The following is a 19,600-nucleotide window of genomic DNA, read 5'->3' as shown; positions in this document are numbered from 1 at the left end:
TAAAGCTTGTAGATATGGGGTGAGTAAAACTGAATATAAGACTCCCCTTAGTAGTGCACCTACTCACATACCATACAAACTGACCTGCAAAACTGAATACGCGGTGTATGTGCTGGAGTGTCCTTGTGGCCTGCGGTATATAGGGAGCACCAAGCTTCAGGTCCACAAGAGAATACTCCAGCACATACGCGCCATTACCAACGGCAACACCACGTATCCTATGGCTAGACACTTTGAGGAAAGGCATGCCAAAAATCCTACAGGTCTTAAGTATTTTGTGTTTGACTCAGTCCCACCTCAGAGAAGGGGTGGGGATCGTGATGCACAATTGCGTAAACTTGAGACAAGGCACATTATTCTATTGGATTGCAAAGCCCCCAATGGATTTAATGCTAGTGAAGATTTTTTCACCTATCTTCACTAGGAGATTCAGAATCACCAGCATACTTAGACTGCCTCATATCTCCTTTTAATGTTTTTAGTAATATTTATGCAATGAAAGTCAGATTGATTTTTGCACTGGGTTTGCACTTTATTTTTTAGCTTTCTGCCTACATTTGCACATAGAAATTTTGATTTATTCGGGGGTTGAACATTAGAAGGCCCTCATGGGCTTAAGTATCTTACCCTTAAATTAACATGGAAAGGTCAGAAGGCATCCTGTGAAATGCACATATTCATGATATGACTAAGAGATGTTCTTATAGGATAATTGTATTTACATTTTTTCACTCAGAACTCTCCAGTATGACTAATATTAATTTAAGCCATAATATCAGTCATCTTTAAAAATAACAGTTTTACATCAGTACTGAATTCAAATGCAGCTATTTATCTATTTATGCATTTATTTATTTATCTATATATCTATATATTTATATATTTATATATTTAAATATTGATGTGGTTTTAGATTTTTAGATATTTATTCTAATTAATCTATTTACTGTTTGTCTATTGTGATTATTTAACATATGACATTTATAGGTGACTGTCTCCAACTACTGTATTTTACTCACAATTGGAGTATGCAGGATCTGTACCTCCATTGGCATTTGTTCAAGATGTTTTCCATGTTTATTGAGTCCTAGGCAGGACGTCATGCACTTTGCACTTTAAATAACAATGTACTTCCTCTTCCATGTCATGTGATCAAGGCCCCACGTGGGCTGAAACGCGTCATGGTGGTGATGGTGTCGGGCATGCAATAAATCACTTTGCACCATTTAACGGGTTCGCTTCGACTATTGGCCAGAGCGAGAGTGTATCTGCTGGACGGCTTTACTTCATATATATATACATTGGGGTTTTCTTTCAGCCCCAGTTATGCTTGTCTGGTAATGGGATGGTGGGAGCAAGAGGTGGCATGGAATCGGAAAAATCATCAATATACGAACCATATCGTAAGCTGGATCCGGTTCATAGACGATCTCCTCATAATATGGAATGGACAGGAGGAAACATTTGAAGAGTACTTCACAATTCTGAATAACAGCACACCCAACTTAAGATTCACATACAACCTTAGCAGAGAACGAGTTGTCTTCCTGGATGCGGAAATCTATACACAAAATAATGGTTTAGAAACAACGTTACACCGAAAAAATACAGCAACCAATGCCACTTTGGAAGCAACCAGCTTTCACCAACCCTCATTAATATCCAGCATTCCATACGGAGAATTCCTGCGCCTGCGAAGAATTTGCAGTGAAGAGCAAGAATGGCAAAAACATAGTGCCAACACGTTGAAAAGATTTGTACAGAGAAAATATCCGAGGAATACGGTTAATACATGCTGGAGCAGAGCTAATCTCAAAACTAGAGCGGAATGTCTAATGCCAAAGGACAAAAAAGATGCTACCACAGAGGAACCCATAAGATTTATTATGGATTATAGCCAAGAATCTAAAGACATTGTAAATATTCTGAAGAAAAATTGGAAAATCCTTCAATTGGATGGAACAATTGGTGACAAAATGGGGAGTCACCCGGTGACCACTTTCAGAAGAGCAAAGAATCTAAAAGATCGATTAGTACACAGTTTTTACAAAACAAAGAAACTTAAAGAAACATGGCTACATACAACTGGCTTTGTAAAGTGTCATAATTGTAAAGTTTGCGAGATCGCCAAACCTACAATGGAAGTCACAATGGCAAACAAAAAAACGTGGCAAATTAAAAATCTAATAACGTGCAAAAGTCAATACACGGTGTATGTCATAGAATGTCCTTGCTCACTCAAATATGTGGGTTCCACCATCTGTGAGCTTAAGAAGCGAATTTTGGAACATGTACGGGCCACAAAAAATAAAGACAAAAACAATGCAGTAGCCAAGCACATGGAAATCTATCACAATGCCAACTGGAAATCCTTGAAATTCTATGGCATCGAATCAGTACCCCTAAATGTGCGTGGTGGAAATAGGGAGAAAACCCTACGCCAGAAAGAATCCAGACACATTTTGAACTTGAGATCCATGACGCCATTCGGGTTAAATCAGTCAGAAGAACTGTATATACACTTATGAACAAAGGAATGCTCTTGGGACACACAGAATTAAGTTCTGGTTGCAATCATGAATCCAATGGGTCATAATGAATTACTTTAACAACTCAAGGAGTATGCCCACCAGAGGGCTTGCAAGAACACTTATTCGAGATTGCAATCATAAATCCAATGAGTCAAAATCAATCGCATCAAAACATAAGGAATATGCCCACCAGAGGGCTTGAAATAACACAGCATAAATGGACAAACGTAAAGAAGTATGAACGCATCTCACCTGAGAAAAAATCAAAAGACTCACAAAATGGTAATGGTAAATAAAAACAAAAACGCAAATGCGAAACCATGAACATTCGAAATAAGGAAATAATTGACTGGTTAAGCAATGACTACATCACCCATAATTCATAGGGTGAATGGTGAGAGATGTCGGGAAATGATGTCAGCTAACTTCCTTCAATTCACTTTATTAAAAGAACATTTTTTTCGAAAGCATTGAGCAAACAACAACCGTGAACAAGGTATCTGGTATACCGAAACGCGTTGGGAATTGTTGGTTCTGCGACCTTGAAGGAATAAAACGGAGTTAAAAAGCTGTTTGGAGTGCGACCTCTTCTTCCCTTGTGGGAGTGCTGTGGTGGATATTGGCGGTTTGGTTCAACCGCGAGGTGACGCACCCGTCGAGCAGCGCCTGAAGTCTGGTACATCTGAACTACCTTGGATTAATTGTTTCAACCTGACACGGCGCTCGCTGAGATGTAAGAACGTCAAACATCAGCAAAGGAGTGAACACGAAGGTGGAGAAACGCTGTTGAAGCTAAGAGCGTGGAACCTGAGTGATCTCCGTTCTATCAAATTATTGCGTCACAACTTACAGAGGCTTTCCCTGTTTATCTCGGCTTGACAAACACGGGGGTTTCGGCTCTTTCTCGAACAAGCAGTCAGATAATGTGCAACTGTTCTCAATTGAGAATAGCGCTTGAAACGTAACTGCAATTCCAGTTCGATTTATGAAGGAAACCCCTACAGCTATAATTTAAAATAAGAAAGATTAGCAGAACCATTTATGAGCACAATTAACAATTAATCTAATATAATGGAAAAACGTGAAGCGAAAAGAAGGGAGCAACTGACAACTATGTTTGACAAAGAACACCCTCAAACTGATTCTGATAAACAAAACCCAGATGGCAAAACGGACACCAAGAGCAAAATAAGACAATGGGAAAAATTAAGCAGAAAAGAAATCAATAAATCATGGGAATTAATCACCCTTCAGAAATATCTAGAAGTTAAACGAGTTCCCCGTGGTCTAAGAATCATGTTAATGCCAAGTCAACAAGATGCATCTAATGACTTATTACAAGAATGGGGTGAACACACTTTGAATTCTTCATTAGGCTTAATTAAAATATTAGTCAAACATATCGAAATCGCATTGGATAAAATTAAAGAACAACTACAAGCAATTGAAAAGGATTTAGAATCAGTTAAAATTAAATCCAGAAATGTCAAAATTCAAAGAGGATTTGGAAAAGCAAATAGACAAACATGAGGATATTGTAAGACAACGTAAACACAGTAAATTTATAAGAGATGCTGAGGACTATGCAGAAGGCAGAATCTTCACCTTCGCACGGAAATACGACCCATTTAAACAAATACCAACCAGCAAGTATTCAACCACCTCTAGCAGCTTCTCATCTTTGGCCTCAACTGGTCAAAGTGAAGGGGAGAATGAAACAACCCCTGAGGGAGCAAGAAATGTTTTTTTAGGCGACATGCGCCTGGTATTACAACAACGCCAGTGGGAGCAAAATCAAACATCACAACGCCAATCATGAGGAAGAGGCAGAGGGAAACGCTGGCAGCAAAGAAAACGCGACGGACAAAACGAAGGGGACGAAGAAGCAAGTTCCTCAACAGAAAGGAGTGGGATAAAAACGAGGAGTATGAGGCAGAGGAAAGATCTATAGTGGATGAACTCCAGATTATAAATTTAACTGAAAAAGAATTGTCGATGGAAGAAACATCATTATTGAAACGTGGTATCAACTATTGCCCCACACAGAGAATGGATTTGGCGCAAACACGTATTGACTTATACCTCTATGTTCGGAAAATTAAACTTGCTAAACATTTTCTGGAAAACCAAAACAAACCCAAATTGGCAAGAATATTGGAGAAACCAACATTAACACTTCTGGCCAAAGAGGCCGATGACTTTTTAACTTTACTAAATCTAAATGCAGAAGAAGGAAAAGAAGTCACCCTCAACACGGCATGTCCACAATTAGGCGCAGGAATGAGTGAAAAAAGACCACGTTCAAAATTCTACCCACAACTAACTCCAGGCAATAAAGTTGATCTTTTTCATGAGGCGGTCATCTATGACCTATACAGATTGAAACATAAAAAATTTCATGATAACCTCAGCAAAACAGAAAGAGAGGCCCTTTCAAGATTATCCAAAACAGATGATTTCGAAATCAAAATGGCGGACAAAGGGGGCAATATTGTGTTATGGGACAAAAACATGTATACAGAAGAGGCCCACTCACAACTAAATAACACTGAATATTATGAGAAATTGCAAAACAACCCCACATCAACAATAAAGAAAGACCTGGATAAAAAATTATTAACATGGGTAGCTAACAACCTGATTGATGATGATGAACGCAAATACCTAACGGTGGACTTTCCGATATTAGCAACCATATATTTTCTCCCAAAAATACATAAAGACTCCAAAAAACCACCTGGCAGACCTATTCTGTCAGCTAAGGGCTCGCTCATGGAACCAGTGGCAAACTTTATTGACTACTTTTTAATGCCATATGTAGCCAAATTGAAATCGTACATAAAGGACACTTCAGATTGTCTCAGGATTCTGAAAGACTTATCTTGGCAAAACTCCTATTGTCTTATTACAATGGATGTGGTGTCGTTATACACCACAATTGACAACATGCAAGGATTAAAGGCTTGTGAATATTTTCTACAAGAAAGGAATATTCACTACAAAGAACATAATGAGATGTTGCTAGACATGATGAAACTCTGCTTAACAAATAACATCTTCTCCTTTGGGGAAAATATATATCGCCAAAAGAACGGAGCAGCGATGGGGTTTTCTTTCAGCCCCAGTTATGCTTGTCTGGTAATGGGATGGTGGGAGCAAGAGGTGGCATGGAATCGGAAAAATCATCAATATACGAACCATATTGTAAGCTGGATCCGGTTCATAGACGATCTCCTCATAATATGGAATGGACAGGAGGAAACATTTGAAGAGTACTTCACAATTCTGAATAACAGCACACCCAACTTAAGATTCACATACAACCTTAGCAGAGAACGAGTTGTCTTCCTGGATGCGGAAATCTATACACAAAATAATGGTTTAGAAACAACGTTACACCGAAAAAATACAGCAACCAATGCCACTTTGGAAGCAACCAGCTTTCACCAACCCTCATTAATATCCAGCATTCCATACGGAGAATTCCTGCGCCTGCGAAGAATTTGCAGTGAAGAGCAAGAATGGCAAAAACATAGTGCCAACACGTTGAAAAGATTTGTACAGAGAAAATATCCGAGGAATACGGTTAATACATGCTGGAGCAGAGCTAATCTCAAAACTAGAGCGGAATGTCTAATGCCAAAGGACAAAAAAGATGCTACCACAGAGGAACCCATAAGATTTATTATGGATTATAGCCAAGAATCTAAAGACATTGTAAATATTCTGAAGAAAAATTGGAAAATCCTTCAATTAGATGGAACAATTGGTGACAAAATGGGGAGTCACCCGGTGACCACTTTCAGAAGAGCAAAGAATCTAAAAGATCGATTAGTACAGTTTTTACAAAACAAAGAAACTTAAAGAAACATGGCTACATACAACTGGCTTTGTAAAGTGTCATAATTGTAAAGTTTGCGAGATCGCCAAACCTACAATGGAAGTCACAATGGCAAACAAAAAAACGTGGCAAATTAAAAATCTAATAACGTGCAAAAGTCAATACACGGTGTATGTCATAGAATGTCCTTGCTCACTCAAATATGTGGGTTCCACCATCTGTGAGCTTAAGAAGCGAATTTTGGAACATGTACGGGCCACAAAAAATAAAGACAAAAACAATGCAGTAGCCAAGCACATGGAAATCTATCACAATGCCAACTGGAAATCCTTGAAATTCTATGGCATCGAATCAGTACCCCTAAATGTGCGTGGTGGAAATAGGGAGAAAACCCTACGCCAGAAAGAATCCAGACACATTTTGAACTTGAGATCCATGACGCCATTCGGGTTAAATCAGTCAGAAGAACTGTATATACACTTATGAACAAAGGAATGCTCTTGGGACACACAGAATTAAGTTCTGATTGCAATCATGAATCCAATGGGTCATAATGAATTACTTTAACAACTCAAGGAGTATGCCCACCAGAGGGCTTGCAAGAACACTTATTCGAGATTGCAATCATAAATCCAATGAGTCAAAATCAATCGCATCAAAACATAAGGAATATGCCCACCAGAGGGCTTGAAATAACACAGCATAAATGGACAAACGTAAAGAAGTATGAACGCATCTCACCTGAGAAAAAATCAAAAGACTCACAAAATGGTAATGGTAAATAAAAACAAAAACGCAAATGCGAAACCATGAACATTCGAAATAAGGAAATAATTATTATTATTTTTTTTTTTTAAAACCTTTATTTCAAAATTCAGGACACAGCTATTCAGCCGACAGCCCGAAGGTTCGGCAGCATTGAGAGTTAGATACAGTGATGTGTCCCCAATACAGTTCAAAGAGTAATGCAAAGGTCCAATTTTAAATAAACACAGAAAAAACTCACAACAAACCCCAGCAAGGCAGTACATTGAAAGCCCATGGCGAAAGCCCCCAGGGGAGGCCGGACCCCACTCATCTACTAGTTACAAGACTGCGTACGGAGGAAGAAGGGGGACGGCAGAGGCCCAAAACGGTTCCTAAAACCAAACTGTGCTGGAAAGTAGGTCAGGGGGAAAGCTGTTCCTCGGGAGGTTCCAGATCCGGGGCAAGACATATTCCCCCCCTGTATTGGTTCCACCGCCCCCAGATGGCGTGCCACTTCCGGGGGCGACCTCTAGAGCAGTAGACCGTCTTCTCCCTAAACATGCTCCAGTCCATGTTCTCCTTCCACGCGGTCAGTGTAGGGGGTCCCGAGGAGCCCCACAATCGCGCGATATCCCTTTTGGCTACCATGTTACCCAGAGTCACCCATTGGGTCTGCGCCTCATCGAGGTCAGTGGGCCCCCAGACGTTCAGGAGGCAACACCGCGCCTCCGGCTGTACCGCAGTGCCCGTCACCTCCCCCATAACTGCATGGACTCTCCTCCAGAACTCCACAATGACACCACATTCCCAAATGATGTGCAGGAAAGTACCCACCATACCACATCCCCTTCTGCACAGGCCGTCCTCCGAGAATCCCATGTGGACCAGCCTTGGCCCCGTCACATACACCCGGTGCAGTATTTTAAGCTGCACCAGCCTCAGACGCGACGGGATCGCAACCTCCTTAGGAGAAGAAACCGCTGACTGCCAGTCCTCATTATCCAACTCAAGGCCATCCCTAGTCCACTGTTCTCTCAGCCCCAAAAGCATATCTGCCCGGACGTTAATCAACTTCTTATATATGAGCGAGATCGTGCTCTCGGGCATATGACCATCAAGGACTCGGTCCTCAAGGGGAGAGGACTCCGGCACCTTCTCACCCTCCACGAGGACTGATCGGAGGGCGTGACGCAGCTGGATATACCTGAAATACTCTGAGGGCCCTAGCTCATACTCAGTCTGCAACTCCTCGAATGACTTCACCCTCCCCTTATGCAGCACATCTCCCACCTTGGATATACCTATCAGGTCCCACTTATCAAAGCCCTTCGTATGCCAGAGTCTTCCCAATCTCTCCGATTCAAACAATGGGGTAGCGAGGGTGAGCCTATCCTTCCAGCCCAACGAATCAGTCGCCATCTTCCATACACGCACCGCCACTCCTGTGGGCCCCGTGAGGGACGAGTCTAAGGACCGCGAATACAACGCCCTGTAGTAGTTGCCGCCACGAAGCAGCCACCTATCCAGGGCATACCCAGGGCTGAGGGCAGGGCCATAAAACCCATGGTTGATCGCGCTCAGCTGCGTGGCCCAATAATACCGTCGGATGTCTGGGAGCGCAATGCCCCCATCGTACCATGGGAGCGTCAACTTTGAAATAGCTATTCGCGGCCGCCCATCCCACAGCAACGTCCGTTGGAGGCCTTCGACCTCCCGAAAGTATTTGGCCGGTACCCAGTCCAAGGTGTTCTGGAGGGCATAGAGGAAGCGGGGAAGAGACATCATTTTGAACAGGGCCGCACGCCCAACAAGGGAGAGCGGCAGCCTCCGCCAACCTTCAACATCTGGCCTCAAGCGCGCCAAGGGGGGGAGCAGATTCCTCTCATAGCGCACAGCAGGATCCATGGATATAAAAATCCCCAAATACACGAAACCCTGCTGGGCAACCTGTATCGAACATGTTCTAGGGATCGGTGGGACCTCTCCACTAAGAACGTACAAGTACGATTTGCCCCAATTAATCACAAGCCCCGAGTTCCTACCGAACGATGCGAGTACGTCACAGACCACTATAAGTGACTTCTTAGGTGAGGCAAGATACAGTAGGATATCATCGGCATAAAGCGAAATACGGTCCTCGTGATCAGGCGACCACCGAAGGCCCCGTATATCCGGGTGCCAACGTATCCACGCAGCCAACGGTTCAAGGGCGAGGGCGAACAACAGAGGCGACAGGGGGCAACCCTGCCGAGTACCCCTACCAAGCTGAAACGGAGTAGATGCCCGACCATTCACCACAACATTCGCTAGTGGCCCCTCGTACAGCAACCGAACCCAACTCACAAAACCGCGACCGAAACCAAACTTGGCCAGCACGGCCCATAAGTATGCCCACTCCACCGTGTCAAAGGCCATCGTGGCATCAAGAGATGCCACAATAGCCGGTTCACGCAGCGTGCCCGCCCTGGCGATGACGCCATGAAGACGCCTAAGGTTTAATGCTGTGTTTCGGTGCGGGATGAAGCCAGATTGATCCGGGTGGACCAAATCGCCAAGCACCCTACTCAAACGGGTAGCCAGGAGTTTGGCCAGAATTTTCGGCTCAGCGTTGAGGAGTGAAATGGGCCGATAGGAGGCGCACCTATCTCGGGGTTTACCCTCTTTATGTATTACCACGATCGACGCCAGCCGCTGATCCAACGGAAGGATCCCATCCCCCCGCGCCTCCAAAAACATGGCGCGCAGGTGAGGGGCGACCCTATCCGGGAACAGTTTATACAGGTCGATCGGCAGTCCATTCGGTCCAGAGGCCTTACCCGAGTTTAACGCGCGAATCGCCCCCGCCACCTCGTCAACCGTTATGTCACCATCCAAATCATCCCTATCTATGTCAGAGAGGCAGGGCAACTCGATATCACGGAGGAGCTCAGACGAATCCTCGGGCGGCCTGTCCGACACAGAGGAATAAACCCTACGAAAATACTCGGCGAAACACTTCACAATCCCCTCAGGTTCCACAATCGCCTCTCCCCACTCTCCCGTCAACTCTGGCACCACTCTATTGACCCGTTCTTTCCTGTCCAACCACGCCAGGAGTTTCCCTGCCTTATCACCAACGTCATACAGGCGGCCCTGTTGTTCCCTACTGAGGGTCTTAGCGGCGTTCGTAACCAGGTCCCTATACTCCGCCTGCTTCAAGCAAAGCTCATGCAGTGAGGACTCTGTAACCTCCTCCTCCATAGCCCCCTCAAGGGCCGCGATCTCCTCCTCCACTTGCCGCACCTCGCCATCCCTCCGATTCTTGGCAGCCACCACCAGGGAGAGGGCTTCCCCCCGAAGCACGGTCTTAAAGGCTTCCCACAGCGACACCGCCGAGTCCACGGTTCCCAGATTGTCCTTAAAGTAATTATCCACCTTCTTTACCAGGGCGCTGCGCATCTTGGGGTCTCGGAAATACCATGGGTTGATGGGGGCCAGCCTCCCTCCCGACCTAGATCCAGCCGGATCCACACTGGCGAGTGGTCAGAGATACCGCGTGCCATGTGCCTCGCCTCGGATATCAACGAGGCATGTGCGGCCAGAGTGAGCAGATGATCAATCCTGGAGAGGCTACCATGCGCCCCGGAGTGAAACGTGTATTGACTCTGTGTGGGGTGCCGGAGCCTCCAACAGTCTATCAGACCAAACGTATCCAGGAAGTCTGGAAGCCATTTCTGAGCCCCCCCTGTGTCCCTGGGCGGGTATCTATCCAACAGTCCGGAGCCCACAGCGTTGAAATCCCCTCCCACTACCAGCATTCCCCCCGGGAGAGTCAGCAAAGCCCTGCCCAGTTCAGCAAGTGTGGAGGCCTGCAGGGCCGGCGGGACATAAACCGAAACCAAAACCAAAGTCCTTCCTTCCCACCGCCCCGCCACCGCCACAAACCTCCCCCTATCGTCAACAATGGTGGAGTCCACCTCAAAAGGCAACGATGCTCTAACAAGGATGCCCGCACCCCTGGACCCAGAAGAGAATCCTGAGTGTGCAATGAATTTATACCCCTTCCTATTCAAGGCATAGCACATATTACCTATGAGATGCGTCTCCTGCAGCAGGGCAACATCTGGCATTGAGCGTTTCAAAAATTGCAAAACAATCCCCCTCTTGATGCGATCCCCCAAACCATTAACATTCCAGCTTATAACACTTAAGCCCCTACCCCCCATCCTCAAACGGAAAGAGGCCCACCCCACACCCGAGGAGCCACCATGGAACAGCCCTGAGGATAATCGTCATGCTTTGCAGAAATAAACCCCCCAACAACAAACTCAAAATCCCCAAAACTCCCCCCACCCTGCACCCCTGCTGCAGCTTACAAAGCTCCCCCAACTTGCAGTGTGCCTGTCGCCCTACAAAAACAAAAAATCTACAAAAAGTACCCTAAGGGAGGAAAAGAGCACCCCTCGTCCTCCCGCAACCCTCCACAGTTACTGCACTCTGTTCGAATCTTCAAGTATGGTAAAATCAAGTCAGGCCGGCTCTGAGATCTCAGCCCTGTCCATCCCGGCCACTGTCTCCATGCTCGGCTGTGTCATCCCCCGTCCGTCGCCGGGACAAAGCGTCCAGCCATTCGTCGGCCATAACAGGAGAGTCAAAAAAGAATGTCCGATCTTCATGCACCACCCGTAGTCTGGCAGGGAAAAGCATGGCATACTTCAGATCCAGTTCCCGAAGTCTCCGCTTCACCCCCAGGAAGCTCTGTCTCTGTCTCTGCACCTGCTGGGTGAAGTCCGGATAAAAATTCACCGACGCATTCTGGAAGGGGACTGGGCCCGTCACCCTCGAAGCTTGCAGGATAGCGTCCCGATCTCGAAAATGAAAGAGCCGGGCGACAATCGGCCGCGGCGGGGCACCCGCCTTAGGCCGCCCGCCCGGCACCCTATGGGCCCTTTCCACCGCAAAAAACTTTCCAAGGCCCTTAGGCTTCAGATGATTGAGGACCAAATCCTCCACAAGCAGGTCCGCCGAAGCCTCATCCGAGGACTCCGGGACCCCGATGCCGCGCACATTGTTGCGCCTGGCCCGGCTCTCGAAGTCCTCCAGCCGGCGGGCGGCGAGGTCACTCTCGGCCCTCAGCTTCCGAACCTCGGTCTGCAGATCCGCAACATCATCAGTGAGGCCCGTGGTCTTGTGGTCCAGGTTCTTAACGCGCTCGTTCGTCTTGCCCAGGTCCGAGCGGATCAGATTGACATCTACCAGGATGGCATCCACCTTATGCGCCAGGGCCTCGAACTGTCTCCCCATCGAGGTCTGCATCCCGTCGAGCGCGCCCATGACATCCTGTAGGGAGAGCTCCGGTGTCCCAGGCGAGTCCTCCTTCTGGGCATCCGGCGCCTGGCTCGATCCACTCGGCGATGCTTTCAGGAGGGCGTAGCGGTCCATACTGTTGACCTGGGAATACGTTCCCCGCCTGGTGGACTTAGTCTTCAGCCGATCCCCTTCTGCTTTGCCCGACATAATGGACTCCGGGCAGTCCAGTGCAGTTAAGACTGTTCCCTCTCAGCGAGAGGGATAAGGAGTGAGCAGCCCGCCGAGCGTCCTTGGGGTAATAAAGCCACCCAGAGCTCTACAGTGTCCGGGCAGACAAAGGGAACGAAATCGAAAGTGAAAGTGCGAGGACCTCCGTCCGACAGTTCACACCTCGCCAGGCCGTTGTTGATCAACTAGGAGTCGGGCATCCTGCCAACTCTAGCCCCTGGCATCCCCGGGAGTTAGGCCGCAATCTTCCGCCAGTCGTAAGTCCGGTTCCCGATGGGCGATCCGACCGCGGGTAGCATCAATCGCCTCCCTGACAACTCAGCAACACGGTGCCATGCATACCATCAGGATTAGAGACAGGATAGTCGACGGAGGGCGCGAGGGTCTCGGGAGCTCTAAGCTCACGCGGCCATCTTGGTCAAGCGCTAGGCTCCTCCCCGAAATAAGGAAATAATTGACTGGTTAAGCAATGACTACATCACCCATAATTCATAGGGTGAATGGTGAGAGATGTCGGGAAATGATGTCAGCTAACTTCCTTCAATTCACTTTATTAAAAGAACATTTTTTTCGAAAGCATTGAGCAAACAACAACCGTGAACAAGGTATCTGGTATACCGAAACGCGTTGGGAATTGTTGGTTCTGCGACCTTGAAGGAATAAAACGGAGTTAAAAAGCTGTTTGGAGTGCGACCTCTTCTTCCCTTGTGGGAGTGCTGTGGTGGATATTGGCGGTTTGGTTCAACCGCGAGGTGACGCACCCGTCGAGCAGCGCCTGAAGTCGGGTACATCTGAACTACCTTGGATTAATTGTTTCAACCTGACACGGCGCTCGCTGAGATGTAAGAACGTCAAACATCAGCAAAGGAGTGAACACGAAGGTGGAGAAACGCTGTTGAAGGTAAGAGCGTGGAACCTGAGTGATCTCCGTACTATCAAATTATTGCGTCACAACTTACAGAGGCTTTCCCTGTTTATCTCGGCTTGACAAACACGGGGGTTTCGGCTCTTTCTCGAACAAGCAGTCAGATAATGTGCAACTGTTCTCAATTGAGATTAGCGCTTGAAACATAACTGCAATTCCAGTTCGATTTATGAAGGAAACCCCTACAGCTATAATTCAAAATAAGAAAGATTAGCAGAACCATTTATGAGCACAATTAACAATTAATCTAATATAATGGAAAAACGTGAAGCGAAAAGAAGGGAGCAACTGACAACTATGTTTGACAAAGAACACCCTCAAACTGGTTCTGATAAACAAAACCCAGATGGTAAAACGGACACCAAGAGCAAAATAAGACAATGGGAAAAATTAAGCAGAAAAGAAATCAATAAATCATGGGAATTAATCACCCTTCAGAAATATCTAGAAGTTGAACGAGTTCCCCGTGGTCTAAGAATCATGTTAATGCCAAGTCAACAAGATGCATCTAATGACTTATTACAAGAATGGGGTGAACACACTTTGAATTCTTCATTAGGCTTAATTAAAATATTAGTCAAACATATCGAAATCGCATTGGATAAAATTAAAGAACAACTACAAGCAATTGAAAAGGATTTAGAATCAGTTAAATTAAATCCAGAAATGTCAAAATTCAAAGAGGATTTGGAAAAGCAAATAGACAAACATGAGGATATTGTAAGACAACGTAAACACAGTAAATTTATAAGAGATGCTGAGGACTATGCAGAAGGCAGAATCTTCACCTTCGCACGGAAATACGACCCATTTAAACAAATACCAACCAGCAAGTATTCAACCACCTCTAGCAGCTTCTCATCTTTGGCCTCAACTGGTCAAAGTGAAGGGGAGAATGAAACAACCCCTGAGGGAGCAAGAAATGTTTTTTTAGGCGACATGCGCCTGGTATTACAACAACGCCAGTGGGAGCAAAATCAAACATCACAACGCCAATCACGAGGAAGAGGCAGAGGGAAACGCTGGCAGCAAAGAAAACGCGACGGACAAAACGAAGGGGACGAAGAAGCAAGTTCCTCAACAGAAAGGAGTGGGATAAAAACGAGGAGTATGAGGCAGAGGAAGGATCTATAGTGGATGAACTCCAGATTATAAATTTAACTGAAAAAGAATTGTCGATGGAAGAAACATCATTATTGAAACGTGGTATCAACTATTGCCCCACACAGAGAATGGATTTGGCGCAAACACGTATTGACTTATACCTCTATGTTCGGAAAATTAAACTTGCTAAACATTTTCTGGAAAACCAAAACAAACCCAAATTGGCAAGAATATTGGAGAAACCAACATTAACACTTCTGGCCAAAGAGGCCGATGACTTTTTAACTTTACTAAATCTAAATGCAGAAGAAGGAAAAGAAGTCACCCTCAACACGGCATGTCCACAATTAGGCGCAGGAATTAGTGAAAAAAGACCACGTTCAAAATTCTACCCACAACTAACTCCAGGCAATAAAGTTGATCTTTTTCATGAGGCGGTCATCTATGACCTATACAGATTGAAACATAAAAAATTTCATGATAACCTCAGCAAAACAGAAAGAGAGGCCCTTTCAAGATTATCCAAAACAGATGATTTCGAAATCAAAATGGCGGACAAAGGGGGCAATATTGTGTTATGGGACAAAAACATGTATACAGAAGAGGCCCACTCACAACTAAATAACACTGAATATTATGAGAAATTGCAAAACAACCCCACATCAACAATAAAGAAAGACCTGGATAAAAAATTATTAACATGGGTAGCTAACAACCTGATTGATGATGATGAACGCAAATACCTAACGGTGGACTTTCCGATATTAGCAACCATATATTTTCTCCCAAAAATACATAAAGACTCCAAAAAACCACCTGGCAGACCTATTCTGTCAGCTAAGGGCTCGCTCATGGAACCAGTGGCAAACTTTATTGACTACTTTTTAATGCCATATGTAGCCAAATTGAAATCGTACATAAAGGACACTTCAGATTGTCTCAGGATTCTGAAAGACTTATCTTGGCAAAACTCCTATTGTCTTATTACAATGGATGTGGTGTCGTTATACACCACAATTGACAACATGCAAGGATTAAAGGCTTGTGAATATTTTCTACAAGAAAGGAATATTCACTACAAAGAACATAATGAGATGTTGCTAGACATGATGAAACTCTGCTTAACAAATAACATCTTCTCCTTTGGGGAAAATATATATCGCCAAAAGAACGGAGCAGCGATGGGGTTTTCTTTCAGCCCCAGTTATGCTTGTCTGGTAATGGGATGGTGGGAGCAAGAGGTGGCATGGAATCGGAAAAATCATCAATATACGAACCATATCGTAAGCTGGATCCGGTTCATAGACGATCTCCTCATAATATGGAATGGACAGGAGGAAACATTTGAAGAGTACTTCACAATTCTGAATAACAGCACACCCAACTTAAGATTCACATACAACCTTAGCAGAGAACGAGTTGTCTTCCTGGATGCGGAAATCTATACACAAAATAATGGTTTAGAAACAACGTTACACCGAAAAAATACAGCAACCAATGCCACTTTGGAAGCAACCAGCTTTCACCAACCCTCATTAATATCCAGCATTCCATACGGAGAATTCCTGCGCCTGCGAAGAATTTGCAGTGAAGAGCAAGAATGGCAAAAACATAGTGCCAACACGTTGAAAAGATTTGTACAGAGAAAATATCCGAGGAATACGGTTAATACATGCTGGAGCAGAGCTAATCTCAAAACTAGAGCGGAATGTCTAATGCCAAAGGACAAAAAAGATGCTACCACAGAGGAACCCATAAGATTTATTATGGATTATAGCCAAGAATCTAAAGACATTGTAAATATTCTGAAGAAAAATTGGAAAATCCTTCAATTAGATGGAACAATTGGTGACAAAATGGGGAGTCACCCGGTGACCACTTTCAGAAGAGCAAAGAATCTAAAAGATCGATTAGTACACAGTTTTTACAAAACAAAGAAACTTAAAGAAACATGGCTACATACAACTGGCTTTGTAAAGTGTCATAATTGTAAAGTTTGCGAGATCGCCAAACCTACAATGGAAGTCACAATGGCAAACAAAAAAACGTGGCAAATTAAAAATCTAATAACGTGCAAAAGTCAATACACGGTGTATGTCATAGAATGTCCTTGCTCACTCAAATATGTGGGTTCCACCATCTGTGAGCTTAAGAAGCGAATTTTGGAACATGTACGGGCCACAAAAAATAAAGACAAAAACAATGCAGTAGCCAAGCACATGGAAATCTATCACAATGCCAACTGGAAATCCTTGAAATTCTATGGCATCGAATCAGTACCCCTAAATGTGCGTGGTGGAAATAGGGAGAAAACCCTACGCCAGAAAGAATCCAGACACATTTTGAACTTGAGATCCATGACGCCATTCGGGTTAAATCAGTCAGAAGAACTGTATATACACTTATGAACAAAGGAATGCTCTTGGGACACACAGAATTAAGTTCTGATTGCAATCATGAATCCAATGGGTCATAATGAATTACTTTAACAACTCAAGGAGTATGCCCACCAGAGGGCTTGCAAGAACACTTATTCGAGATTGCAATCATAAATCCAATGAGTCAAAATCAATCGCATCAAAACATAAGGAATATGCCCACCAGAGGGCTTGAAATAACACAGCATAAATGGACAAACGTAAAGAAGTATGAACGCATCTCACCTGAGAAAAAATCAAAAGACTCACAAAATGGTAATGGTAAATAAAAACAAAAACGCAAATGCGAAACCATGAACATTCGAAATAAGGAAATAATTTTTTTTTAATTTTTTTTTGAAAACCTTTATTTCAAAATTCAGGACACAGCTATTCAGCCGACAGCCCGAAGGTTCGGCAGCATTGAGAGTTAGATACAGTGATGTGTCCCCAATACAGTTCAAAGAGTAATGCAAAGGTCCAATTTTAAATAAACACAGAAAAAACTCACAACAAACCCCAGCAAGGCAGTACATTGAAAGCCCATGGCGAAAGCCCCCAGGGGAGGCCGGACCCCACTCATCTACTAGTTACAAGACTGCGTACGGAGGAAGAAGGGGGACGGCAGAGGCCCAAAACGGTTCCTAAAACCAAACTGTGCTGGAAAGTAGGTCAGGGGGAAAGCTGTTCCTCGGGAGGTTCCAGATCCGGGGCAAGACATATTCCCCCCCTGTATTGGTTCCACCGCCCCCAGATGGCGTGCCACTTCCGGGGGCGACCTCTAGAGCAGTAGACCGTCTTCTCCCTAAACATGCTCCAGTCCATGTTCTCCTTCCACGCGGTCAGTGTAGGGGGTCCCGAGGAGCCCCACAATCGCGCGATATCCCTTTTGGCTACCATGTTACCCAGAGTCACCCATTGGGTCTGCGCCTCATCGAGGTCAGTGGGCCCCCAGACGTTCAGGAGGCAACACCGTGCCTCCGGCTGTACCGCAGTGCCCGTCACCTCCCCCATAACTGCATGGACTCTCCTCCAGAACTCCACAATGACACCACATTCCCAAATGATGTGCAGGAAAGTACCCACCATACCACATCCCCTTCTGCACAGGCCGTCCTCCGAGAATCCCATGTGGACCAGCCTTGGCCCCGTCACATACACCCGGTGCAGTATTTTAAGCTGCACCAGCCTCAGACGCGACGGGATCGCAACCTCCTTAGGAGAAGAAACCGCTGACTGCCAGTCCTCATTATCCAACTCAAGGCCATCCCTAGTCCACTGTTCTCTCAGCCCCAAAAGCATATCTGCCCGGACGTTAATCAACTTCTTATATATGAGCGAGATCGTGCTCTCGGGCATATGACCATCAAGGACTCGGTCCTCAAGGGGAGAGGACTCCGGCACCTTCTCACCCTCCACGAGGACTGATCGGAGGGCGTGACGCAGCTGGATATACCTGCGTCACGCCCTCAGTCAGTCTGCAACTCCTCGAATGACTTCACCCTCCCCTTATGCAGCACATCTCCCACCTTGGATATACCTATCAGGTCCCACTTATCAAAGCCCTTCGTATGCCAGAGTCTTCCCAATCTCTCCGATTCAAACAATGGGGTAGCGAGGGTGAGCCTATCCTTCCAGCCCAACGAATCAGTCGCCATCTTCCATACACGCACCGCCACTCCTGTGGGCCCCGTGAGGGACGAGTCTAAGGACCGCGAATACAACGCCCTGTAGTAGTTGCCGCCACGAAGCAGCCACCTATCCAGGGCATACCCAGGGCTGAGGGCAGGGCCATAAAACCCATGGTTGATCGCGCTCAGCTGCGTGGCCCAATAATACCGTCGGATGTCTGGGAGCGCAATGCCCCCATCGTACCATGGGAGCGTCAACTTTGAAATAGCTATTCGCGGCCGCCCATCCCACAGCAACGTCCGTTGGAGGCCTTCGACCTCCCGAAAGTATTTGGCCGGTACCCAGTCCAAGGTGTTCTGGAGGGCATAGAGGAAGCGGGGAAGAGACATCATTTTGAACAGGGCCGCACGCCCAACAAGGGAGAGCGGCAGCCTCCGCCAACCTTCAACATCTGGCCTCAAGCGCGCCAAGGGGGGGAGCAGATTCCTCTCATAGCGCACAGCAGGATCCATGGATATAAAAATCCCCAAATACACGAAACCCTGCTGGGCAACCTGTATCGAACATGTTCTAGGGATCGGTGGGACCTCTCCACTAAGAACGTACAAGTACGATTTGCCCCAATTAATCACAAGCCCCGAGTTCCTACCGAACGATGCGAGTACGTCACAGACCACTATAAGTGACTTCTTAGGTGAGGCAAGATACAGTAGGATATCATCGGCATAAAGCGAAATACGGTCCTCGTGATCAGGCGACCACCGAAGGCCCCGTATATCCGGGTGCCAACGTATCCACGCAGCCAACGGTTCAAGGGCGAGGGCGAACAACAGAGGCGACAGGGGGCAACCCTGCCGAGTACCCCTACCAAGCTGAAACGGAGTAG

The sequence above is a fragment of the Triturus cristatus genome, chromosome 4_1, assembly GCF_964204655.1.
Source record: "Triturus cristatus chromosome 4_1, aTriCri1.1, whole genome shotgun sequence".
Classification (NCBI taxonomy): Eukaryota; Metazoa; Chordata; class Amphibia; order Caudata; family Salamandridae; genus Triturus; species Triturus cristatus.
Note: the sequence above shows the minus strand (reverse complement) of the source record.